Source organism: Scardinius erythrophthalmus, assembly GCF_964197995.2.
Source record: "Scardinius erythrophthalmus genome assembly, chromosome: 10".
In the NCBI taxonomy this organism is placed as follows: Eukaryota; Metazoa; Chordata; class Actinopteri; order Cypriniformes; family Leuciscidae; genus Scardinius; species Scardinius erythrophthalmus.
The window spans coordinates 2780130-2793976 of record NC_138230.1 but is presented as its reverse complement, the minus strand read 5'-3'; the positions used below and the strand labels follow the sequence as shown (position 1 = coordinate 2793976).

Here is a 13847-nt window from a genome sequence, read left to right as displayed (position 1 = left end):
TTGTATGATGTTCACTAAACAGTCCCGCAACATAAAACAATCTGGTGTATTTTTAAGAGGAGAAGAATTAGAAATCGTCTCGGAATTTAAGTACCTTGGTGTGACCCTTGATTCCACATTAAGTTTTAAAAAACATGTAAAAAGAATATCGAGTACAGTAAAATTAAATCTACGAAATTTTAAACAAATCCGTCAATTTATACCATTTGGGGCTGCCAAAGGTTTTTTACATTCTATGATTTTATCACATATTGAATATTGTTGTACAAGTTGGACATTGACTAGTATGAACACACTCAAATCAATAGAATCACTCTATAAAAATGCCTTAAAAGTCTTTGATAAAAAACCAATGTCCTTCCATATTTGTAATATTTTACAAAAACATAATCTACTAAGTCTAGAGAATTTTAAACATTTTAAATATGCCTGTTTTGTTTACAAAGTGTTAAATGGATTAGCCCCATCTCCCATGTCGGACTTCTTTAAATCAAAGACTCACAGTGGTGCCAGGACACGGGCCTCCGCTAGAGGTGACTGTGAGGTGCCTTTCAGAAGAACAGCCTTTGGACAAAATGCTCTGTCTGTGAAGGCTTGTAAGTTATGGAACAGTATCCCCATCACTGTCAGGGAATGTTCCACATTTCCTATATTTAAAACCAAACTCAAAGTGTGGCTTAAAGCAAACCAGTCTTGTGACCATTAAGTGACTTTTATTTTACTTTGCTTGTACTTATTCATTTTTGTCATTTTGTAAGTTATAAGTTCTGTATTTCTGTAATTTGCCAAGGGACTACGGATGTAAATTAGCCCTGTGGCTATAATCTGGCATGTTTACGTCTGTTTTTGTTGTCTCAATGCATATGTTCATTAATGTGCATTGTCCCTATCAAATAAATAAATAAATAAAAAACACACATCTTAAAGATAACATTTCTTCCACAATTCCCCCCTTTTTATCATTAATTGATAACTATATAATAATACAGCAAATTTAAGACATTGATCATTTTTATGAAAATCAGGGATGAAAAGAATAAATGTGATGTACTCTCTTACATTTGTGAAATAATATTTAAAAAGAAAAAAGTTTAGGCTGTTTTTGTGGGGATAGTCCCTTAAGTATTAGCAAGCAAGTAAATATTTTATCTGAAGCCGGGCTGAATGAATAAACACTGTCACTGCACTCCTGACACTAGATCAGACCCTCAGTCACCTCAGTAAAAACAAGAAATAGTATAGATGTTCAGAATGGAAAAAACATCTTAACTAAATTAATACATTTTGCTGTAACTTCCACTGGTCGCGTCATCATCAAATTTCTGTGGTTTTGGATATGCATCATTAAATTGACCTTCATAATTAGACATTTGAAGCATTTGGTTTGAAACTGTACTTTTCACCAGGTATTACACATGGCAGGTACACTAACACCAAAGCTATCACTATACTAAAATTGTTATAATTTAAACAAGAACTGTCAGATTTTCATAATCCCCTTATAACTTCATAAATCTCCCAGACAGACAGATAGACAGATAGATAGATAGATAGATAGATAGATAGATAGATACAGGCAGACAGACAGACAGACAGACAGACAGACAGACAGATAGATAGATAGATAGATAGATAGATAGATAGATAGATAGATAGATAGACAGACAGACAGACAGACAGACAGACAGACAGACAGACAGACAGACAGATAGATAGATAGATAGATAGATAGATAGATAGATAGATAGACGGATGGACGGACGGACGGACATCTGTGTGTGTGTGTGTGTGTGTGTGTGTGCCAGAGCTGAGAGACAGCAGCTGAATGTGTGTGTATTGTGTCTGACCTCAGTGTGTTTCTCTACTGTCCACCACAGTGGCCCTCAGTAATGTGTGTGTGTGTGTATATATATACTGTATATGTTAAAACACTGTGGTATCAAATGTTCTCACATTTTCTATTTTGTTACACTGTTTATATAAATGTAAGTTATAATATTAATATGTTATAATTCTATTATTTTTATGTTATTATCATACATATATCTTTTATGTACTCCAAGCTTTGGCAATATTGTATTGTTTACAGTCATGCCAATAAAGTAATTTTGAATTGAATTAGATAGACAGACAGACAGATAGACAGACAGACAGACAGATAGACAGACAGACAGACAGATAGATAGACAGACAGACAGATAGGTGATAGTTAGATCTCCATGTGAGATTTCTTTTCATTTAAAATTTATCATATAAATTCTTGTCTCTGTTCTATTATCTCTATTCTGATGTCTCTATTAATGTCAATTCCACAGGGAGAGGTCAAACCCACCAGAGCCCAGCTGTGTGTCCATGAAGAGTGACGCGTCTATGGAGCAGATAATATACCTTAAGGGAGGACAAACACCAGCTGATCTGAGGTACTATATTTCTGTTTATATGTGTGTTCAACTTTATGCTGCACTGTACAGACTGATCAGGGTCTGATTAGAAGAATTGCATGTTGGTTAGAGATTTCATCGGACAGCACATTGTGATGATGACAGCTGTTTCATGATTGGTCAGACTCACCGATGACAGCGCTGACGTGCATTTCATGTTTATTCAGACACCTTCTGCTTATGCTCACAAAACTATGTTTTTATAACAGTAAATACTAGGTTCTTGTAATCTTAATCATGTTATGTTTATAAAAATAAACAAAATATAGACACACAACCCCTCTTTATTGGTATTTAAATAGTAAATGCTTATGTTAACTTAATTCTTGTAGGTGCAGTAATAAGCAGCTCTGGTTACATGTACATGTAAACGTTTGAAATGATTATTTGACAAATATTACATCTAATACACTTTGTATAAACACAACAATACAGTATTTGATAAAGTCTGTGGGCTCTGTCACTACATGTTTACTGTCTCCCTCAACAGGCAAAGATCAGACCCACCAGAGTCCAGCTGTGTGTCCACGAAGAGAGACCAGTCTACACACACACTAGTAACACTCGAGGAAAGACACACATCAACTGATCTGAGGTACAACATTTCTGTCTAGAAAGACTCACCAAAATGTTTAATATGTATTTAAAATCTAGATCCAATCATCTCTTCCTCTTCTCGACCAGTTTTAGCATGAAAAAATACTGAGCATAAATGAACTTCATATGTTGAAGGATACAGTACAACTTACTGAAATTGCTGAATCTGTGGAAAGAGGTCAATAAAACAGCTTGTGAACAATGTGATGTTATAATTACTCCAGAAAAGTTATCCGTGGTTCATAGTTCATTAGTTAAATAGAACAAAAAACACTAGAGAGGATCATTTTGCTCTATATTTATTTTACAGAATTAGTTCTTTTTTACCTTAAAAACTTGACATGTACCTGAAGTAATTACAAATTAATTAACAAAAAATCAAATAAAGAACAGAATTCAATCGTGTAATATATATCAATGCTCTTTGACAGCTCTAATGGCTTTAGCAAGTGGCCAAATAACAGCCGTGCTCATCTTCATACCATACCACTGTTATTTGCATGATGTTGTGTAATTATTTTATGTCTTTAACACTAGAACTCCCAAGGCGGTCATTTTGACCGTTTTTAAATTTTACAATTTAATAACTTTGTTAAAATAAAATAAATGTGGCTGTAGGACTCTGACTTTTCCTAAATATGTGTATATTTTATTCTGACACTGTTATTTTATTAAAATCATAAAACACACAACAGTTCTGACTATTTCTACCTAGAACTACCATAACGGTCATTTTGACCGCACGCGTTATAGATATCATAAGTCCGCTACATTGCAAGTTTCGCAGAGGGACTTCGTCACACGAGTGGCGAGCGAACTTCACTCCGACCACATGGAATCAAAAGCCATACAACTGGAGGAACTGCAAACAAAATAAAACCAAGGAGACATGTGCCAAATGTCACAAAGTGTGTGGGAGCTGCACGCGAAAGGCGGTGTTTACCTGTGTGGAATGTGCGTAAGCGTCAATGATGCGGGATGTTTGCGCCGTTCAAATGGGCAGTTAACCTGATTTTGTTCGTTAATATTTTTTGTTCACTGAAACTAATCGTTCTGAAGCAGTTCGTTTTCTTGTTTAGTAGGGGTGGGAGAAAAAATCGATTCATCAATGAATCGCGATTCTCTCTCCAACGATTCTGGATCGATTCTGAGAATTTCAGAATCGATTCTGAGCTTAGTTTTTAACCAGATATGCGATGACGCTGAGTTTGCTTTAGAAACACCCCTAATATGCTTTCTTCCAATTCCTCACACACATACATACACCAATCAAACTATCCGTAAAATAATCTTTCAGAAATTCGGAAAGGTAGAAGCGAATTACAAGGACATTCACACAGGCTTCATTGCACAGGATGCGCTGTGAGAGATGCGCGCTTTGTTTGATGTTACGTTACACTTGAAGTGTGCTGTCTCGCCTTTCGGTAGGCTATTTTCCTTACAAATGCTCTACGAAGTCATCATTTATGTGGCTAGGAATGCAGTGGACTTGTATATTTAAAATATGAACCTCACTAACAGAAGGCTGCTTTCAATTTTAAATGCTGACGCGCGCTTTGTTTGTGTAGAATGCTCGCGCTTGCGGCTGCGCGACTCCGTGCAAAATTAACGTAAACACAGCCAGTTATGTCTTAAGGGATTAAACGGACAGGACAAACCACTTTACTTCTTATATTTCAAAAGAGATCAGTGCGTGGATTCAGCTTAATAGATCTCCCGCAGTCTATGATGTCATAGTAAAAAACAACAGTAAAGATCACTCGTTTGAATGGAAAACGTTCAGATAATCTATAGGCTACTGAAAGCACTATTTGTTTGTTTGTGAAGTTTCTATGCTCCTCTTTATTATTTGCTACTTACTTGTATGTTTTGAAGTTATATTAGTTTAAAATTCTTAACATACAACTTTTTTAATTATTTTTTTTTAATTTGTAATTTTTTTAAGAAAATACTTAATTACCTATGTAAACTAATTAATTAATAGGGAGGGGAGGGGGGAGGAGTAGATAAAGAATCGTTCTGGAATCGGATCATGAGGTGACTAAAGATTCCCACCCCTAACATTTACATACTGTGAATCGTTTATTTGAATCGAGAATCGTTTTTGAATCGAAAATCGATTTTGAATCGAATCTTGAGCCTAAAAATCGGTATCAAATCGAATCGTGACATTTTCAGAATCGTGCACCCCTATTGTTTAGCTAATGTTCATGTTTTTTTCTTAGCCTGTTTGTGTGTGTACATTTTCACATTCATTTGAATTAAAATTGTTTGTCCTGTTTATCATTACCTATCATTGTAGATCCATTTATTTTTAGATTTTGTATTGATTATTGAACTTATTTAGAAACAGGGCTGTACTAAACGGTATGAAGCTTTGACGTTTCCTAACTTTTGTGCATGTCTATTCACGTGGTGAGTGTGGTGAAAAAAATATTATTTTGACGCAAAACGTTCCTCAAATAGAGGCAGCACATGTCGGGGGAATCTTTCTTTTGTGCTTGTTTTAAGGGCTATGACGACAGGAATTAAAAGCTTCATTGGAAAAGAGAAGGTTAACATGTACAATAGATAGGCTATTACATGACGAAAATGACGTTCAGTACGGCCAAATGAACGTCAAAGTATGAACGGTCAGAATGACCGCTATGGTCGTTCTAGTAGTTATGGAATCCCGGTAGTTCTAGTGTTAATTCATGTTGTAATCTGTTATTTTCCAAAGCACATATAAATCAAATCTGCTGAAGAAGTTTCAGTGTCTGTATGAAGGAACAGCAAAGCAGGGAAACCCAACACTCCTGAATGAGATCTACACAGAGCTCTACATCACAGAGAGTGGAAGTGGAGAGATCAATAATGTACATGAGGTGAGACAGATTGAGACACAATCCAGGAGAGCAGCAACAGAGGACACGCCGATCAAATGCAGTGACATCTTTAGACCTTTACCTGGACAAGACAAACCCATCAGAACTGTGCTGACAAGGGGAGTCGCTGGCATTGGGAAAACAGTCTCTGTGCAGAAGCTCATTGTGGACTGGGCTGAAGGGAAAGAGAATCAGGACGTCCAGCTCATATTTCCACTTCCTTTCAGAGAGATCAACTTGATGAAGGACAAAACCCTCAGTCTTTCAGATCTTCTTCATGTCTTTTTCCCTGAAACTAAAGAAATGGAAATATCCAGTGATGAATATAAAGTGTTGTTCATCTTTGATGGTCTGGATGAGTGTCATCTGTCTCTGAACTTTAAGAGAAAAGTGAAACTGTGTGATATATCTGAATCAGCCTCAGTGGACGAGCTGCTGATTAACCTCATTGAGGGGAATCTGCTTCCCTCTGCTCTCATCTGGATCACCTCCAGACCAGCAGCAGCGGATCTCGTCCCCTCTGAGTGTGTCCATCGAGTGACAGAGGTACGAGGCTTCAATGAGCCACAGAAGGAGGAATACTTCAGGAAGAGAATCAGTGATCAGAGTCTGGCCAATACAATCATCACACACCTGAAGTCCTTGAGGAGCCTCCACATCATGTGCCACATCCCAGTGTTCTGCTGGATCTCAGCCACTGTTCTAGAGGAGATGTTGAGTGAAGCAGAGAGAGGAGAGATTCCCAAGACTCTCACTCAGATGTACACACACTTCCTGCTCATTCAGACCAACATCAAACATGAGAAGGACTATAAGAAGAGAGTGAAAGATGAAGACATGATCCTCAAACTGGGGAAACTGGCTTTCCAGCAGCTTGTGAAAGGCAACCTGATCTTCTATGAGGAAGACCTGAGAGAGTGTGGCATTGATGCGACAGAAGCATCAGTGTACTCAGGATTGTGCACTCAGATCTTCAGAGAGGAGTTGGGCTTGTATCAGGGGAAAGTCTTCTGCTTTGTTCACCTGAGCATCCAGGAACATCTAGCAGCTCTATATGCACACATTTACTTTACAAATGAGAACAGAAATGTGTTTGACAAAACCAAACAAGATTTATTTTCTAAAACCTTAAACCAGAAGAAATATCATTTGTTATCTGAGCTTCATGAGAGAGCTGTGGATGAGGCTATACAGAGTAAGAATGGACATCTGGACCTTTTCCTGCGTTTCCTTCTGGGTCTCTCATTGGAGTCCAATCAGACTCTCTTACGAGAACTACTGACACACTGGAAGCTGCTCCTACAACACACAGGGAACAGTTCAGTATATCAAACAGAAGATCAGGGGGAATCGCTCTCCAGAGAGATCCATCAATCTGTTCCACTGTCTGAATGAACTGGGTGATGATTCACTGATGCAGGAGATCCAAGATTATCTGAAATCTGGAAAAATAGGAAGAACCAAACTCTCTTCTTCACAATGGTCAGCTCTGGTTTATGTGTTGCTGACATCAGAGCAGAAGATGGATGTTTTTTATCTAAAACAGTTTATTAGAGAACAAAATACAGCAGATGAAGTTCTTCAGAAGCTGCTGCCTGTGGTTAAAGAATGCAGATCAGTTCAGTAAGTCACACTGACAACAATCATTACACTGATAAAACATGATCACATTTATGAGTTTAGTATGTGCTTTCATTCCTAAGCAATACTGTAAAAGGAGAAATTCATACATATCTTATCATTTATATCAGTGTTTCCTGAATTGAGAGACTGAAGAGTGTCATTGTTCTCTACAGGTTGTGGGATTGTGGTGTGACAGATGAAGGTTGTGCTGCTCTGGCTTCAGCTCTGAGATCAAACCCCTCACACCTGAGAGAACTGGATCTGTCATTGAATAAAGTAGGAGATTCAGGAGTCAAGCAGCTTTCTGATCTACTGCAGGATCCTCACTGTAAACTGAAGATACTCAAGTAAGTTTTTCAATGTCTTGCTTTTCTCCTGTGGTGAATGAATGATATACAAAAATAACATGTACAAAAAAGTTTACAATCAAATAACTGAAAAGGATGTTTAATCTCCATTACATTCTTTTCAAAGGTTCTGTTGTAATTTTACTTCTCATAGTTTTTGATTGTTCTAAATATGATTGGATTATGTGAAAAGGTTACAACTTCTTTCATATACAAATCTGTTGAGGAGAAAGGATAAATTCATATATATGTATATATAATATCATTTATATCAGTGTTTCCTGAACTGAGAGACTGAAGAGTGTCATTGTTCTCTACAGGTTGAGTAATTGTGGTGTTACATATAAAGGTTGTGCTGCTCTGACTTCAGCTCTGAGATCAAACCCCTCACACCTGAGAGAACTGGATCTGTCTGAGAATGAAGTAGGAAACAGAGGAGTGAATCAGCTCCCTGATCTATTGCAGGATCCTCACTGTAAACTGGAAATACTGAGGTAAGACTATGTTAATGTCTCATATGGTAAATAATGATTTTTATTTTCAATAATGAATAACCTTTTTTTTTTCATATGGTCAATAATGAGCAAAATTGTTATGAATGAATCCACTGGAGGCAAGATGGAGCAGACCCAAATGCAACTTTAATACTAATAAATAAAATCAAGCATAAAGGCTGTAAACTGGTAACTAAAAACAAGAACCTGGACAAGGAATAAACACAACTAGAAACATTTAATACTAGACAAAGACACAGGGCAAACATGAGGGCTTAAATGCACAAGAATAAAGGCAAGAAAAGGGACACCTGTGAACAATGAAACAATGAACCAATGACAACATGACACATCAGACAAGGGAACACATGGCAGGATCACATGACTTGAACAAGGGATCACATGACACATGAAACAGGAACAAGGAACAACCCACAACATGACAAAAATAAACTAAATAAGACTTCAATTTTCCTGATATATACTTCTGTTGTTTAATCTTCAGGAGATTCTTTCCAAAGTTTTTTGACAGTTTTCAATTACTAATACTTGTATGTAATGGATAAACCGAGGTTAGCTGTGCATTCAGGGCTATACAAGACTCCTCTGTTTCAGTCCTGATCACCCTGTCAGGTTTATTCTGTCATGAGAACAGTTTGAATGTATATTATCCTAATTATTATACACCTACTTGCCACATAAGTATATAACTGAATACAAAATATTAATTTGAGTTTAAATGTCTTATCGCGAAACTCAAGGCTTCGGCAAAATACAAATGTTCATAGCAAGCAGATTTGAACGTCGATGAACAAATGCGCTCAAACAAGACAAACATTCAAGGGATAATATTCAGTCATAACACTTATTTCACGGCTGTTCACTAAATAAATAATTTTGTGTACATTAAATATTAATTTGAGTTGAAAATCTTTCAAAATCTTACATGTGTATTATAATCCATTAAAGCAGGACTGTCCAATCCTGCTCCTGGAGGTCAACGTTCTGCAGAGTTTAGATCCAGCCAGCTCCAACACATTCAACTGGAAATTTGTAGTTAGTCTGAAGAGCTTGATTGGTTTGTTCAGGTGTGTTTAATTAAGGTTGGAGATAAACTCCGCAGGACAGTGACCCTCCAGGAACAGGTTTGGACACCCCTGCATTACAGTGTACAAAACAAACCTTCTGGCAACAATATTACAGTACTATTAATACTATAATCCTCAGATTTCCTTTTTAATAAAACTGATAACTGAGATTAAATGGAAAAAAGCAATAGAAAACCACATTACAACAAAAACTGATCAAAAATGCAAGCAAAGTCCAAACCCAAACTGAGATGTGACTGAAGGTTATATTCTTTAAATTTAGTAAAAAAAAAAAAAACAGGTGACGATGTAAAGAGAGACTGAATAGAGGTAAATTTTGAGATTGTGAGAAGTGTTGTAATAAGCAATGGCTTATGCTAGTCCTTACTGAGTTGTAACTCAATTTTTTTATTAGTCATCTTCAATGTAAGTTTCCGCATCCTTCCAAAACAATCTTTAAATTTTGACAACTAAACCTGTGTTAATCCTCCAAACTTCTGTCTCACTTCTACATTCTGTTGGTTATAGGATTCTTTCTCCAAACCCCGTATCATATAAAAGTACACTGTTGAGCGGGTCGACTATAAACACCTCTGAGGTTTCACACACAGTCAGCGGACGGTCATTATGCAGTGCTAGGAGAAAATATAAATACTTTTAAAAAAACATGCTTAAATTACAATGGACCTGTTAATGGTGGTGTGGATTAAGTCTCTTTCTGATTGTGAAGTTCCTGCTTATCTGAGCTGTAGATCCTGAACTGAGAGACTGAAGAGTGTCATTGTTCTCTACAGGTTGAGGGATTGTGGTGTTACAGATGAAGGTTGTGCTGCTCTGACTTCAGCTCTGAGATCAAACCCCTCACACCTAAGAGAACTGAGTCTGTCTGGAAATAAAGTAGGAGACTCAGGAGTCAAGCAGCTTTCTGGTCTACTGAAGGATCCTCACTGTAAACTGGAAAAGCTGGGGTAAGATTTGATAAAAGTCTCAACATCGTCTGTTTTTCTCAAGTGGTGAATAATGAATGATACACAAATAAACATATATCCAAAAAAGTCTACCATTAAGTAACTAAAATGATGTTTAATCTTAATTAGATTCCTTCCAAAGCTTCTGAGGTCATTTTGCTTTTGTTAGTTTTTGATAGTTATAAACATATACAAATCTGTTGAGGAGAAAGGAGAAATTCATATGTATCATATAATTTATATAATTTATATCAGTGTTTCCTGAACTGAGAGACTGAAAATTGTCATTGTTCTCTACAGGTTTTTACACTGTACCAGTCCTCAGGTCTTTATAGTGGCTCCCAGTTACATTTAGGATCAATTTTAAAGCATTATTGCTGGTATATAAATCATTCAATGGCCTAGAACCCCAATACATTGCAGATATGCTCACTGAATATAAACAGATCACTCAGATCACATCAGCTAGAAACACCAAGGCTTCACTCTGAGCACAACGAGTCTGTTTTAGCTATTATGCTGGAACAGCTTCCAGAGGAGATCAGACGTGCTCCTACAGTCACATTCACATCCAGACTCAACTTCTGTTTAGCTGTGCATTTACTGAATGAGCACTGTGCCACTGTACGTCCGACTTTTTGCACTGTATTTTATTTACTTATTATTCTAAACTGTTTTAATTGTTTTAATTTCTTTTGATTATTTTAATCCCTTTTATGTAAAGCACTTAGAATTACCATTGTGCATGAAATGTGCTATATAAATAAACTTGCCTTGCCTTACAGGTTGAGTAATTGTGGTGTTAGAGATGAAGGTTGTGCTGCTCTGGCTTCAGCTCTGAGATCAAACCCCTCACACCTGAGAGAACTGGATCTGTCATTGAATAAAGTTGGAGATTCAGGAGTCAAGCTGCTTTCTGATCTACTGCAGGATCCTCACTGTAAACTGGAGAAACTGAGGTAAGATTGTATAAAATGTCTCAAATGATAAATCATCAGTGGTGGACGAAGTACACATACCATGTACTTGAGTTAAAGTACAGATACTCAAGGTAAAATATTACTCAAGTAAAAGTAAAAGTGCTGCCTTTGAACATTCACTTGAGTAAAAGTACAAAAGTATTTGCCTTCAAATGTACTTAAGTATCCAAGTACTATGATTTTTTTTTATGGCTATAATGTCCTATTATAATTTTTGTCACAAGACTCTTGCTTAACTCTTCGGAGTCTTGGGCTATTTTGGCCGTTTTTGAGTACTTTTTATTTTTTTTATTTTGCGACATAAACAAATGTTTACCATACAAATGTTTGGTATTGTTTTTTTCAGCACAACATCACCTATATGAACAGACAATTATGTTTTCACTTTTATGTACTGTATCAACATACTGGACCCAAAATAACACAAAAAACACAAAATCCGAATAGAAAAATTATAGTTTTTTTACTACAAAAACCACAAACATGCTCAATGAAGCATTTTAAAAGGTTTAAAATGTAAACACAAGTTGTAAATGTCAACATATACAGGTAAAATTCAGATACAATCAAGCTATATACAAAAAAAAAAAATTATTTACAAAAATAAAAGCGAGTGTAGCCATAGGCTTTTTTTCTCTTTTTAGCTTTGCCACTTTTTAAAAGTTTATGCACACAATTATACAGAGAGCTATATTTAAGGCCTTGCATTCCCAGAGTATGAGGGTTCCCAATTAGTGCAAATACAACATAAAAAAGGTAAAATTGAGATAAAATCTAACTATATACAGCAAAAAGCAGGTGTGGCAACAGGCGTTTTTTTCTTTTCTTTTTTGCTTAGAAACTCTACAAAACACTTCATGTACAATTACACAGACAGCTACATTACAGGGCTTTCATTCCTTGAGTAAGAGGGGTTCCTAAAAAGTGCAAATATACTATACAAAAGGTCAAATGAACACAAAATCAAACTATACAACTATTTACAACAAATATCAGGTGAGTTTTTTTTTCTGTGCCACTCCTCAAAACAGTTTCTGTCAACAATGAGACCAAAGACATTCGCTTCATTTTCCTTCCACAAAAAACTACCTAAACTACCTAAACTATCTACACTACTCCTAAACTACTCTCAAAATCTATTCAAACTTTTCCAAAAACTAGCAATAATCTCTCTCTCTCTCTCTTTCTATATATATGTCTCTCTGTCTACTCCATCAATCTCCTGACTCCCGCGGGCACCTTTAAATTTCACTTCTTTGCTCAGTTGGCTCCTCCTCCACTCCCTAAAATGTGCAGCCTGAAGAGCAGAGTCAGCAGATTCACACATTTTTCTCCGTTTTGTTTTATGACAAAAACCGACGAAGTTATGAGAATAAATGCAACGCCTGTCGCATCCCATCTTGCGTTCCTTTACGAACGCGTCAATATTTTCAAAACATTTTTATATAAAGTTTATATTATCATATCTCCGTTTTTACTTGGTCTATCAACACAAAACAAAAAGTAAAATAGAGTTTCAAGCCAGCACTTTCGACAGAAGTGGACAGCAGCGCTCAACGGGACTTTGTTTTTATGCTTCGACGTCTTAAACTGGTCATGTGATTTGATCACGCCGGCGTGATCGGCGACTCGGAAGAGTTAACTCAGTCTATGTGAAGACTCCAATGTCACTCCAATGCACACTTATTGCACTCTTGGCAATAAAATGACATTAATAACTCTCTCTCTATATATATATTTATATTATATATATTTGAATTGAATACATTTTTTGTGTGTTTAATTTTGGACGGAAGGGGACTGTTCCCATAAGGTATAATACATTTACAGTATTTACTGTATATATTTTTCACGTGAGTCTATGGTAATAATTATAAACATCCTAATGTTATGATACATTCACATAAACCTGCACAATGCCATTACAAACACACACACACACACACACACCCTTACATATATTATATATGTATATTCGCGTATACCCATTATAAGCGATTTGTTTGGAACTATTGAGAGCTACACGAATCACGTGACCGCGAGATCACAGTAGGCTTGCTCGACTTGAACCCAGTAGCGCCTCAATGCAGAACACGAGATCCGGGGGGCGGAGTTGGATCCAGATATAAGGGGTGGAGATTGGTAGGTTTAGGGGTGGGTTTAGGGATTAAGGGGTGGAGATGGGTAGGTTTAGGGGTGGGTTTAGGGATCAGGGGGTGGAGACGGGTAGGTTTAGGTATATGTAAGGTGGGAGGAGTCGGATAAAATCCAACTCCTCCCACCTTACATATACCTAAACCTACCCGTCTCCAATCCGTGGATTTCATGTTCCACAGTGAGGACCATCTCCTTGAACCGGCGCTGCACACTGCACAGACCATTCGGTTAATGACATTAAAATACCGCGAGAGTAGACCGCTCTGTATAGGCTTGTTTGAGATT

General features: G+C 36.8%; 1 pseudogene across 1 annotated transcript in view; it reads left to right on the top strand.

Moving 5' to 3' along the window:
• The first annotated feature begins 6130 nt into the window (after nt 1-6130).
• LOC308697128 overlaps nt 6131-13847 on the top strand; it is a 370896-nt pseudogene continuing 363179 nt past the window's right edge. Inside the window, exons 1-5 of the transcript in view lie at nt 6131-7528; nt 7702-7875; nt 8196-8369; nt 10252-10425; nt 11211-11384. The product of the transcript in view is annotated as an uncharacterized misc_RNA (transcript). The remainder of the gene's footprint in view (nt 7529-7701; nt 7876-8195; nt 8370-10251; nt 10426-11210; nt 11385-13847) is intronic.